Source organism: Anabrus simplex, chromosome 2, assembly GCF_040414725.1.
Source record: "Anabrus simplex isolate iqAnaSimp1 chromosome 2, ASM4041472v1, whole genome shotgun sequence".
In the NCBI taxonomy this organism is placed as follows: domain Eukaryota; kingdom Metazoa; phylum Arthropoda; class Insecta; order Orthoptera; family Tettigoniidae; genus Anabrus; species Anabrus simplex.
In genome coordinates, this window is record NC_090266.1 from 750,984,836 (window position 1) to 750,999,080 (window position 14,245).

A 14,245-nucleotide genomic window follows, 5' to 3' on the forward strand; every position below is an offset into this window, starting at 1 on the left:
TAACATGATGTTATTGGATATAGATCTGAGGCGGAAAATACCATGAAAAGAGAAATACAAGAGTTTCTATAGGTGTAAAGGTGAAATGGGTATTTAAACCGGAATGTGTTGTGAGGAAGTTTAAATTGAGCGTCTGATTTGCTGCAGCCTGGAGATGGTTGAGAACTAGCGATCTATTGTATGGGTGGATATTGAGCGAATGAACGAGTTCGCGTGTATGTTGAATCGATAGTGGGAACGTAGGCTATTAATTCAGGATGGTTTGTGAGAGGTGCGGGACGGCCGCGACATCGGCGAGAATAAACTGCATGGTTGGCACCGCAGGTGTGACACCGGGGGTTTGAAGAGAGTTGTGGCACTTGTTGTTGAAGTGGTGTTGAGTGCAATGCCCGCAGATGGGATGATTTGCTTTGCACTGTGTAGTTGGGTGTTGATTATAACAAAAGCATTTTTCACATCTCAGAGACTGTGGAGGTGGAGAGCGGGACGGCTCGACTTTGTGATGATGACGATGTATTGAGACACCACTGGCAAATAGTCTGTCCACGTCGGCAGATGTTGATAGGATGATCCGCACCATGAACGTTGGCCCCGCCGCATTTCTGATGCGGAAGGCCCTCAGAGCTGGTATTCCCTCCGCATTGTGCTCGGCGACAAGCGTGTCCTCTGCGAGTGAAGGATCCACACAACGGATGACAGAGTTTAGCTGATTATAACGAGGTGGAGGAATTGGGGGTTGCATGGGTGGTGGTGGGAGGGTTGAAGAGAGGCGTTTGATCCGAAGGGGGTTGCTCCGATTTGATTGACGAATTGATTAATTGTAGTGTCTCCGTTGATTTTGATGATTATTCCTTCTGATACCTTCCGGATATCGGCGACGTCTTCTCGGCGCAAGTTATAGTTGAGAAGCGTGGAGAAAATGTCTTGGGGTGACTGAAGTTCTGAGCAAGAATTGGAGAGGAGAAATGCATGTGTTCCAGAGGGGGTTGGCTGGAGAAAACGGAGGTGGGTAATGGGTCGTCTTGTGCCGGAGGTGGAGGAATATGCGAGGTGGGAGCTGGTGGTGGTAGTGGGGGTGGAAGTAGTGGTAGATGGTGGAGGGTTCTGTACTCCGGTATCCATGGGAGGAGATGTATCGTCTCCTGTGGCCAAATGCTGTGCTGGCGCTGGTGCTGAATCCACTGCCCTGGACGAGGTGCTCGTTCCTCTCTGTGGGCTGGTCGAGTGACCCCTCTCGTAGATGGTGTTCAGGAGGTGTAGGGGCGATGAGCTGATGTCCCAGGTAGAAAGCGGGCTGCACGGCTGGACATCAGTGCTGTGTGAAAAGCAACGGCGGCGGTATCTGCGGCGAATTGTCCGAATGTGGCAATGGAGCTTGTTGTGGTGCTTGTAGTAGCAGTAGTACTGGCAGGAAAATATGGCGTGTATGAGTACATGGTTGTTGACGCAAGTCCCAAGAGAGATGGAAATAATGCCGGAGAATGCGGTTCGACACTGGAATACAAGCTGATACAGCTGCAGTGTGATGAAGCACGTCCCGAGGTGAGACCTCACTGATTTGCTTTCGTCCACCTGGCTAGTCCACAATTTTCAAGAGGCAATAAACCTCCGTGGCTGCTTGAAGTGTTGCAAACAGTCGGACGGCGAAGGAAGCTCCCGCAGATGAGCTTATCAGAAGCCTATATAAGAGGCACAGTCTGATAACTGCATACGGGCGATAAATCTCCACAATGTAATTATTGCCCGCCTAGCAATTCCGAATGGAAAATTCTAAATTCCCATGGAGGGAATTAGATATTTTTCACCAATAGAGCATGTCATAAACATATCAGATGTAAGGCTTTTCAGGCGTTTGCTCTATTAACCAGCGTTTCGTCTTAGGTCTGACACTAGACTCGTCAGAGTGGGATGTGTCAGTTCTACCCACTGACGCTGGGTGCATGCAGGTGAGCTGTCTGTCTGAGAAAGTTTTCATTCCCCACCCTGAAGGGGTGGGGCGGGCCACCTAGAGGGTTATGCCCTCTCTCTGGCCAAGAGATGCGGGCGGATTGGAGAGATGTGCGGGAAAAGGGATTTGGGTAAAGGATGTGAGAAATGAAGGAGATGGAAGGGGAATTTATGGCCAGTGGGCTATGTTTTATTGAATTTCATAATTGATTACAATATTGTTTAGACAAGGTAAATAATTGAATATATAGAAGTACGTGAAGACATTAAACAGCAGTATATTGTTTCTTTTTTTTCAATCCTACGCCTGATATACACGAGAAATATTAGGTTATGAATACATATACAGGAGAGGTAATTGGGTGATTCTGAGTGCTCTCACACCCCTATGTTATGCTTGATGTGGTTGTCCTTAGTGCATGGCAATGTAACATGATGTTACTGGATATGGATCTGAGGCGGAAAATACCATGAGAAGAGTTATGCAAGAGTTTCTAAAGGTGTAAAGGTAAAATGGGTATTTAAAGCGGAATGTGTTATGAGGAAGTGTAAATTGAGCGTCTGATTTGCTGCAGCGTGGAGATGGTTGAGAACTAGCGATCTATTGTATGGGTGGATATTGAGCAATGCAATGTGTTCCAGAGGGGGTTGGCTGGAGAAAACGGAGGTGGGTAATGGGTCGTCTTGTGCCGGAGGTGGAGGAATATGCGAGGAATATTGTAGGATGGGGAAATAATGATCGAGTTGGCGTGTTTGGTGGGTCGATAGTGCGAATGGGGGCTATTAATTCAGGGTGGTTTGGGAGAGGTGCGGGACGGCCTCGACATAGGCGAGAATAAACTGCATGGTTGCCACCGCAGGTGCGACACCGGGGGGTTTGAAGAGTGTTGTGGCACTTGTTGTTGAAGTGGTGTTGAGTGCAATGCCCGCAGATGGGATGATTTGCTTTGCAGTGTGTAGTTGGGTGTTGATTATAACAAAAGCATTTTTCACATCTCAGAGACTGTGGAGGTGGAGCGCGGGACGGCTCGACTTTGTGATGATGACGATGTATTGAGACACCACTGGCAAATAGTCTGTCCACGTCGGCAGATGTTGGTAGGATGATCCGCACCATGAATGTTGGCCCAGCGGCATTTCTGATGCGGAAGGCCCTCAGAGCTGGTATGCTCTCCGCATTGAGCTCGGCGACAATCATGTCCTCTGCGAGTGAAGGGTCCACACCACGGATGACAGAGTTTAGCTGATTATATCGAGGTGGAGGAATTGGGGGTTGCATGGGTGGTGGTGGGAGGGGTTGAAGAGAGGCGTTTGATCCGAAGGGGGTTGCTCCGATTTGATTGGCGAGTTGATTTGCTGTAGTGTCTCCGTTGATTTTGATGATTATTCCTTCTGATACCTTCCGGATATCGGCGACGTCTTCTCGGCGCTGGTTATAGTTAAAAAGCGTGGAGAAAATGGCTTGGGGTGACTGAAGTTCTGAGGAAGAATTGGGGAGGATAAATGCATGTGTTCCAGAGGGGATTGGCTGGAGAAAACGGAGGTGGGTAATGGGTCGTCTAGTGCCGGAAGTGGAGGAATATGCGAGGTGGGAGCTAGTGGTGGTAGTGGGGGTGGAAGTAGTGGGAGATGGTGGAGGGTTCGGTACTGCGGTATCCGTGGGAGGATATGTATCGTCTGCTGTGGCCAAATGCTGTGCTGGCGCTGGTGCTGAATCCACTGCCCTGCGACGTGGTGCTCGTTCCTGTCTGTGGGCTGGTCGAATGACCCTTCTCGTAGATGGTGTTCGGGAGGTGTAGGGGCGATGAGCTGATGTCCCAGGTAGAAAGCGGGCTGCATGGCTAGACATCAGTGCTGTGTGAAAAGCAACGCCGGCGGTATCTGCGGCGAATTGCCCGAAGGTGGCAATGGAGGTAGTTGTGGTGCTTGTAGTAGCAGTAGTACTGGCAGGAAATTATGGCGTGTATGGGGTACATGGTTGTTGACGCAAGTCCCAAGAGAGATGGAAATAATGCCGGAGAATGCGGTTCGACACTGGAATACAAGCTGATGCAGCTGCAGTGCGATGAAGCACGTCCCGAGATGATTACGATAATTATTAATATCATCATCATCATCAAATTCCTAATGCAATTATAATTACTTTGTAGGATATCCATATTATGCCCTAACTGTAAGTTATATCAGTTTTAAGTAACTGTTAACCTGGGTTTAGTGTAAGAGAAGTCTTTATAGAATTAACTATGTCAAGCAAAACTTGGACATATCTTCTTCTCTTCCATCATCCTACCCTTTTCCCAATTACCCGTATTTAGGTCAGTTTTACGGTTTGATGCCTTTCCTGTGCCAAACCCTATGCGAAGTGATGTTATCGCTATTGCGTATTTCTGAGTTTGATTGTAGTGTGCTGTATTGTACGTAAATGAAGATGTATATTAAGTGGAACCCAAATACCAAGCCCCTGAACAGAAGGAATTAACCAAACCAGGTTATAGTCACCGACCCCGTCGTCGGGAAATGAACTTGGGTCCCTCTGAACCGAAGGCCAGCATTTCAGCCTAGTAGCCAGACCAGCAAAACAAGACAAATAAATAAATAAATAAATAAATAAATAAATAAATAAATAAATAAATAAATCTACCGGCATGGGGCTGGCATATTTGATCACCTTCATATACCGTCAGACTGAGATGTGATTGAATCCGCCAATTTTGGCCCAGATATCCGGACATTTGAGTTACTCAGAATGTAAAATAACGTGGATAATTTATTGAGGTACAATACTTTAGCTGATAGACCTTTATCTTGTTATTTGGGACATTGCGGCCTAGGATCTATTGTCCCACAGTTCTTCAGTATGTACTGGCATAACAAAACTACACATACTCTTATCACACAACTAACCGACAGGTTCCTCTAATCTGCTGAGCACAATTGATATTACTCAGTAAACAGGATGTTCATGCTGTTTGATTGATAAGTATGTTTCGAAATACAAATGTCAAAAATAGTCTTACTGGTAAATAAACTCGAGATAATATTAGGACGCAAAAAAGTAAAACTGTTTTAACTGATAAAATCCTTACTCATCGACAGTGGTGAATAATAATAATAATAATAATAATAATAATAATAATAATAATAATAATAATAATAATAATAATAATAATAATAATAATAATAATATAACTTCTATCTGCTTTATGTGATGCCTATGTCCTGGGATGTTTTCCTGAAAAGAAGTTCTTCCACATACAAATTAATCTACTGACATTTGAACACTCTCAACGCAAGAGTCGATTGTTGGTGAAAGGTCGATGTGTGTGTGCTTTTCTCATCAACTTCTGTCGATATAATGGCACGTCTTCTTTGCCATTATTGAGGCATGTTTACTCCTTAGAATGTTTAATGTGCTCGAAGTAAATTCATCCATTTGGATCTGCTATCTTTGTAGCAAAATAAGTCGTAATTCATAGTTCACTTTGAGCTTCATGTTTGTTTCTCGTGGTTTCTTATCGTTTACTACCTCCATGCTGAAATGGCTAGTTTTACTGAGCAAATTATAAAGATACTGAGAATAAGTTAAGCTTATAATCTCAAGTAATGAATCTAAATTAGATATTTGTTTCGGACGGAGCGCTAGAAGTAAAGATATGGGGCGAACTTCATAAAAAACTAAATTCAGACCTAGGGGCAAAAGATCTACATAGGGCGACGCCCCGAACAAATAGGAAATGTCAAATTATGCTGCACGAATGATACAATCTCATAAATTCAGCTAATAGGTTTATTGGCTGTTACCGTCAAGTTATAATGAAGTGAGTAGAACTTAACTCTTATGGGTTACAAAGAGCATATTTGATAGTCTTGATGTAGTAATATATCATAAATAATGAAGACTATATCCGCAATATCTACTGAACATTTGCATAAATGTTATCAAACTTAATTGTCCTACAGAATACACATTTTCTTTTTCTCCTGCTTCTATCTCTTATCCCATGCCCTGGTGGGGACGCGAGTGTGGACTATGTCGCACATTGGGATATTTCCCTGTTTTACGTCCGGATGCCCTTCCTTACATCAGCCATATATGAGGGATATATTCAATATTGCATTTTTCCGTGGAGCTTGGTAGTGTCGTATTTTGTGTGTATGTGAAGAGGAGTGTATTGAGACAAACAAAAACACCCAGGTATGAGGGGAGTTAACTAAGAGGCTGATAAAATCCCCTACCCTGCCAGGAATTGAACCTAGGACCTTATGAACCGAAGACTTCAACGCTGATCATTCAGCAAAGCAGCTGGACTTCAAAATGCATATTTTCATAACTTTACCCCTTTAATCCTGGATTACTCCTTTTTCTTTGATATTTTATACAATCTAAATTTGAAACGAAATACACCGTAGTTGTAAAAGGGGAGGAGCTATAAAATGAAAACATTTTAGGAAAATGCAAGTCACAATGTCAAAACATTCAATTAATTATGAACGTTTTGGTGCATCATGTGTGCATATACATTGCTAATACCTATATCAGAGTAACGTACAAAATTGACTGCAAATGTGTGATAAGTACCGACCGCTTGGAGGTAAATCAACTCCCGACATGAGGGTTAAAAGCCAGTGACTGAGGTGGGATGTGGCGCTGCAACATTTATGACAAGAAGTGTGCAATATAAGGTACCACTCCGTCAGCACATGGCATATTGGGGAACATCTAACTTCCAAGGAAACATATTCTTAAAAGTCTAGCTTTTGAAGGCGACTCACACCGTAAACCTTGTCCGGCTTCATGGCTAAATGGTTAGCGTGCTGGCCTTAGGTCACAGGGGTCCCGGGTTCGATTCCCGGCAGGGTCGGGAATTTTAACCATAATTGGTTAATTTCGCTGGCACGGGGGCTGGATGTATAAGACGTCTTCATCATCATTTCATCCTCATCATGACGCGCAGGTCGCCTACGGGAGTCAAGTCAAAAGACCTGCATTTAGCGAGCCGAACTTGTCCTCGGACACTCCCGGCACTAAAAGCCATACGCCATTTCATTTCATACCGTAAACCTTGCCTCCCTTGAAAAGTGTTTCATGAGGGCTGAATGTCAGTTTATCAAACACAAGACTGTAATATACGGTCTCCGAGACATGAGAAAATCAAATGCAAATGCAACAATTACGATTTAAAAATAATTAAGTTCAACACAGTTGTTGACGTACGAAAGGATGTGAGCTTAGTCGAAAAATGGAATCTACTGCGAAACGTCAATCAGGCATTCTTCTTCTGGGTAATAGGACAAGTACGTATGCGCCAGGTTGAGTAACACAGATGGTAGAGCGCTGGCCTTCTGAGCCCAAGTTGGTGGGTTCGGTCTCGGCTCGGTCGGATGATACTTGAAGGTACCGGTACTCAAGTACGCCAGTCTGGTATCGGTATATGGTTACGTGAATGATGTTGATCCACGAAATATCACTGTAATATTTGTCACAAATGGAAGATGGTAATTGCTTTTACTCAAATAAAGTCTCAAATCCAGGTTGATTAAGAAATAATACGAAATATTTTATTTTAGAGAATACATACTTTACTGCCTTACAATAACTATTTCTGCTACGTCGCAGCGCTTCCGTAAGTGTTATGTTTGTCCAACATTGTCGTCTGTGATGTCTTTGCTCACTGAAGTTCTTTGGTGTCATTTTGTTGATTTTTCTCATTCGATGTAATTTGTTGGGCTGTCACTTCATCTGCATTAACTGATTCATTAAACAATTGATTGGTCCAGGTATCATTCTATTTTCCTTTTAAAGTATATATATGTATAGGTCCAGGGATCATGCTATTTTTCAACAAAATACCCGCACTCCCATTCGCTAGAAAGAGAGCTCGTTGGTGCCAGCCCTGGACCACAAGAAAAAAAAAAACAACGGCGCGAGCAGCGGAATGCAAGACATATGGCCAAAGATAATAAAAATCGCAGACATAATGTAAAGAAACAAAAGACGGCGCAAGCAGCAGAATGCAACACCATGGACTCCTATTTACAGCCAGTAAATACGTATACAAATTTCTTGCTAGTAACGACGGTATTTCTTAATCAACCTGGGATTTGAGACTTTATTTGAGTAAATCAATGATTACCTTTCGTTTGTGACAAATATTACAGTGATATTTCGTGGATCAACATCGTTCACGTAAACTCGGTATATTTACCAGCTCGTAGGAAAATTCCTACGTGACAAAATTCTGACACCTCAGCATCTCTGAAAACCGTAAAATTATTAGTGGAACGAAAAACCACATGCACTGAATGCTTCAGAAATAAACTCTACAGTACGATGGGTTGCCGCACTAGACAGGCGCATTTGTATGGAAAGAATGGCTGCTATTTACTTTACGTCGCACCGACACAGACAGGTCCTATGGCGATAATGGGACAGGAATGGCCTAGGAATGAGAAGGAAGCGGCCGTGACCTTAATTAAGGTACAACCCCTGGTACACCATTTTCCTGGTGTGAAAATGGGAAACTACGGAAAACCATCTTCAGGGCTGCCGACGGGGGGATTCGAACCCACTATCTCCCGGATGCGAGCTCACAGCTGCACGCCCCTAACCGCACGGCCAACTCGCCCGGTGTGTATGGAAAGAAATGTGAAAGGAAAACCCAATATGCACGGATATTGTTGCACGTTTCATTACGACAGAATTCATAAGTTTACACGTTAAGACAGTTTCAGAGCTTTTACATTCTCGCTATGCCTATGGGATTTTTCCGCTTTATTCACTGGTTATACACACTAAGTCGTACGAGATCACTGGGGTTACTGAATTTTCTAATTTGCATTATTTTGCTCACACCAAAGGAATTGGATTCCTATAAAGTACATTAATACAATTTCAGCTACACAGTGCTGTTCTACTCATGTCTTAATTTTAAATATATTGTTGTTTGAGTCATCAGTCCTTAGACTGGTTTGAGGCATTTCTGCGTAACTACTGCATCCAACATCTTCTCTAATCTGCTTGTCATATTAATACATTGGTCTACCGCTACCGTTCTTAACCCCTACACTTTCCTCAAAAACCAACTGAAGAAATAATGGATGTCTTAAGATGAGTCATATCATTCTATCGCTTCTTCTCGTCAAATTTAGCCAAATCGATCTGTTCTCACCAATTCCATTCACAGTATCTTCATTTGTGGTTCGATCTATCCATCTCACCTTCAGCATTCTATTATAACACCACATTTCAAAAGCTTCGATTCTCTTTCTTTCTGAGCTAGTTATCGTCCATGTTTCACTCCAATCATGCTCGACTCGTTGGCTGAATGGTCAGCGTACTGGCCTTCGGTCCAGAGGGTCCCGGTTTCGATTTCCTGCCGGGTCAGTTATTTTAACCTTAATTGGTTAATTTCAATGGCTAGGGGGCTGGGTGTGTGTGTGTGGCGTATTCAACATTAGAAATCATCCTCCGTAGGGCCCTCATCTTCACAGACATGCATGTTGCCTAATAGGCGGTCTACTTGGAAAAGACCTGCACCAGGCCTCTTCGGAGGCCATACGCCAATTTTATTATTATTATACTCGTAGTATACTTCCATGATATGCTACGCTCCAGACGAAAGTCTTCAAAACATCCTTCTAATTCCTGTATCGATTTTAGAAGTGAGCAAATTTCGTTTCTTAAGAATGACCTTCCTTGCTTGTGCTAGTCTGCATTTTATGTCCTTACTTCTTTGTCGAAGAAATCCAGCAGGGCCACTAAGTCCTTTTCTTTCGGTTCGCTGATGGTTCGTCTCCTTCCAAGTGGTTGTAAGGACTGTATGTTGTGCTCCTTCCTCGGTTCTCTTTCAATTATTTCCTTGCCTTGACTGATGGAAGTTCAGCTCTTGAAATCCTTATCCAGCTCACAGTGCTACTCTTAAGGTGTTGAGTATTTAAATATATCTTGCTTTCCATGGCGAAGTCACAAAAACCACCAGGCGTCATCAAGATTACATAAAATGATTGAAAATGTTTAACTTCTCTGATCATTTCCGCAACTTCTTCTGGGACCATTGTTGGACACACGTAAGACCTATTTATAAAAACAAAGAACTAGTTTGAACGTCATGTCAAGATGCTGGCAATAACGACTTACCATTTTCAATGGTATAGGTTTCGGACGCATTCTGGCAACTGAAATATAACTATGACGAGCCATAATATCTATAAACTAGGTTTACTCGCTGTTAACCGTCAAGAAATGGCAAAGGTTATACCTAATTCCACCAGAGGCTCGGAATGACTTACTACCTTCTCCATGTGAAACCTCGTGGTCTTAACACAGGTTCCGTCTTGCGTCAATCGTAGAAGCATATCTATTCTACCAGTTGACTTGCTAACTTATCCATGTCATTGGTATGAACGTTTACTACTTTCTCCGAGAAAAAACGAAATTTCGACATTTTTGACTTACTGCAATTCCCATGTCAACGTCTCAAATCATATATAGATTAGTGCACAACCCGGCTATCCCTGGGCATACATACCGATTTTTGAGAAATTCTGTTTAGCCGTTTTCCCGCTATGTTGTAAAAAACAAAGAAACAAACTAACTACTTAACTAAAATGAACTGAAGCTAATTTCGAATTTTGTGCGCTTAATCCGAGATAAAAACAAATTAATGAGGCAAAAATGGAAATATACAGCCAAATTAATTATTTTAGTTACATAGAGAAAAAGCGAGCCCAGATAGACTCATATAAACAAGGCTGCTATCCACCCCTGTCGTCCTTGGGCTAGGAAAGTGCCTTTCCGCTTTTTTTCACTCGACTTCGGTTACCGACTCTGTCACTGATTTAAGATAAATCTGCGGGAACACAACAGGTGGCACTCAGCGATGGTAACTTCAACTGAGAAAAAATGCCTAAAAGCCAACTTCCCGCAACATTAGAAGTGTTTTTCACTGTCTGGCAACTTACGCTTCTAGTGAATGCTGGGATTGTGGCTAACACATACTGTTCGTCGCAACTGGTTCCTCGTCAGCCCTAGCCTCAGTCTTTCTTTCTTTCTTAATCTGTTTACCCTCCAGAGTTGGCTTTTCCCTCTGACTCAGCGAGGGATCCCACCTCTACCGCCTCAAGGTCAGTGTCCTGGAGCTTCAGACTCTTGGTCGGGGGATACAACTGGGGAGGATGAACAATACCTCGCCCAGGCGGCCTCACCTGCTATGCTGAACAGGGGCCTTGGTGGGGGATAGGAAGACTGGAAGAGATATACAAGGAAGAGGGATGGAGGCGGCCGTGACATTAAGTTAGGTACCATCCCGGCATTTGCCTGGAGGAGAAGTGGTAAACCACGGAAAACCACTTCCAGGATGGCTGAGGTGGGAATCGAACCCACCTCTACTCAGTTGACCTCCCGAGGTTGAGTGGACCCTGTTCCAGCCCTCGTACCACTTTTCAAATTTCGTGGCAGAGCCTGGAATCGAACCCGGGCCTCCGGAGGTGGCAGTTAATCACATTAATCACTACACCACCGAGGTGGACCCTAGCCTCAGTCACTGTTACAGATACACACACTCTTATAGACACCATAGTCACATAGATTATCAAAGTCTTCGCGTACACATTTAACTGCAGAACTGTTGATGAAGGTCCAGCAACCTCCTTTCTTTCATAAACAGCAACAACAACAATATTTTATCGCACACTGAAGGTATCAGCTCCGTGATACGGGCCGCACAGCAATAACCTTAATGTTTGGGAGATGATGGGTTTGAAGCCCAACGCTGGCAGCCTTGTAATGGTTTTCTATTTTCACACTAGGTAAATGATTGGGCTGTATCTTAAATAAGGTCACGGCCACCTCGCTTCCAATACTAACATACTATTCCCTATGGCAGTGACGTCGAAAACTCTACGCAGAGAACGAGGCTGTACCCGTACTGGCCCTTCACTATCCGTAACGGGGATGGAGTTGGTTAACTCTGTGCCTAGCCAACAGTGCTCCCAGTAATTAACCTGGTACTCATTGTTTATGTAGGGTGAGTGATCCTCATGGCCATATGGCTCTCAAGAAGTGTAAATCTCGCTTTTATTTTTGTCGACCTCCTAACGGATAGGTGAAAGTGTCGTGCAAAACACGCTCTCTGCTCGGTTCATATTTGCCGAGTATGGCCATAACCGAACTTTGCTTCTCAGAGGAGAGGTGAGCTATGTTCGTTCGACTTTACCGCCTTCATACTCGCTCCTTCACGTGCTATCTCAGTCACACCTAGAAGTGCTCGCCTCCCCCCGCCCTTGCTTAACCGTACTCTGCTAAGTTTGTTTCGAGTACCTTTATTCTCGAAATATTACACTATTCCTACAATGGTGGACTAATGTCTGGGCATGAAAATGTCAAGAGTTAAACTCCTACTTTTAGGTTTTGTTTCTACACCATGCTGCCTTGTACGTAGTAAATATCACTCCTATCGGAGAAATGGTCAATGAAGATCACGTGCTGCTACGTGTATTCCACCTGGCTAGCGTACTTCACTGCTCTGTATACGGAAACTAAATATACATTATTAATGCATTAGCCATATATTTCACTACTACTCAAACCAAAACCATTTTACATAAACTGTGCTAGGCATTATATCACATAAAGTTAAATATAAATCTCGAAATTAATTTAAAAAGTCCTCTTTGCTCCAGGTTTTCTACCCCAAGGAGATATGACTAGTGCAAAATCTCTAGCTCCAAACTGGGAATGAATTGCGAACTAATTATTTTTGTTATGATTGTTGTGAATTAATAACAAGTCATTGACTTTGTCTGCGTCTAGCTGATTCCTACGATTCGTTAAAAGCATTCCAGCTTCACTAAAGTCTCTTTCGCTGCTTGCACTGGTTGCTGGAATGCACAACGTATGTCTGGCAATTACTGACAGAGTAGGTAGACTGATTTCATACTCCTTCCAGCAGGAAAATGAGAAACCACGGAAAGCCATTCTCAGGACAGCCAACGGTGTGGACCGGCCCCTCCCCGTCTTCTGAATACAGAGGCGTAGGTGCACGGTAGAGCCGTGGCCACCCCTCCTCTGCTCGGTTGGCCTGTCGGAGTGCAGAGTTGTCGGACCACGGACCAGTCATGGCCACTTGTGGGCCGAGACCCACTCTACCTCCGCCTACCCTTAACCATTCTATCATCCTTTTATACCTCCGTATTTCCGGCTCTTGCTCTTTTCAAACAAAGGCTTACTCATATCTGGATGAACCACACAACGTCAGTAAAGCAAGCAAGGTTATCCTCCTTAGTCAATAAATTTCGCTTCGAACATGTCCTGTCGAAAGAATTGGAGCAAACTCGGGCATTTTAGCTTACACGCTCCACTCATGCGTGATAGTGGTTGCATTTGCAGCAAGGCACATGTTGCTCCGTCTTGGTTTCCCGTCCCAACTTCGAACATTGCACCCCACTACCAGCTGAAACCTCGTCCGCCGCGGTGAACCGAGCACGCCTTTACTGCCTCAGTTAGGCAACCCCTTATGCACTTAATTGGGACGTTGAAAATGGCCAGGGAAAAATCTATATTATTTAGTAAAACTGTGTGAATACATTCGTATTTAAAAGAAAAATAGAACTGACGCCTTTCTGCATATGACTACTACATGCGCTTAAATATTAAGTGCAGGAAAAATTATTTAGTACACGTTTGAGGGGACCTGGGAAACGTTAGTCAAGAAGAAAAGCGTCTAGATCAGGAATCTCCTTATGTGGAGTGATGTATCAGTCTGCGGTGGTTGGTAGTTTGTAGTGTTGTGAATTGTGTGTATATGAAGATGTATGCATTAAGATGAACACAAGTCGCCGAGCCATAGGATTTCATTGGCAACGGGCGCCTAAATATCCTCTGCTCGACTGGGAATCGAACCCGTGAAGACCCTGAACTGAAGGCCACTGCGATAATTATTTTCGCAAGGAACCAGACTATCATTACTATTTTTTTTTTTGCTAGCGGTCGCACTAACACATCGAATGATTTCGGCGACGGAAGAATAGGAAAGGGCTAGGATTGGGAGGTAGTGGCCTTGGCCTTAATTAAGGTACAGCCTGGTATAAACATGTGAAACCACGGAAAACCATCTTCAGGGCTACCGACGGTGGGATTCGAATCCACCATCTGAATTCAAGGCCACAGCTATGCGAACCTAAACGTACGGTCAAATCGTTTGGCGGATTATTATTATTAATACTATTATTCTGTTTTTTCTAGGACTGGGCAGAAACAACTGTTGCAGGCGTAACATTTGACTAGATAGAAATGGTGAAA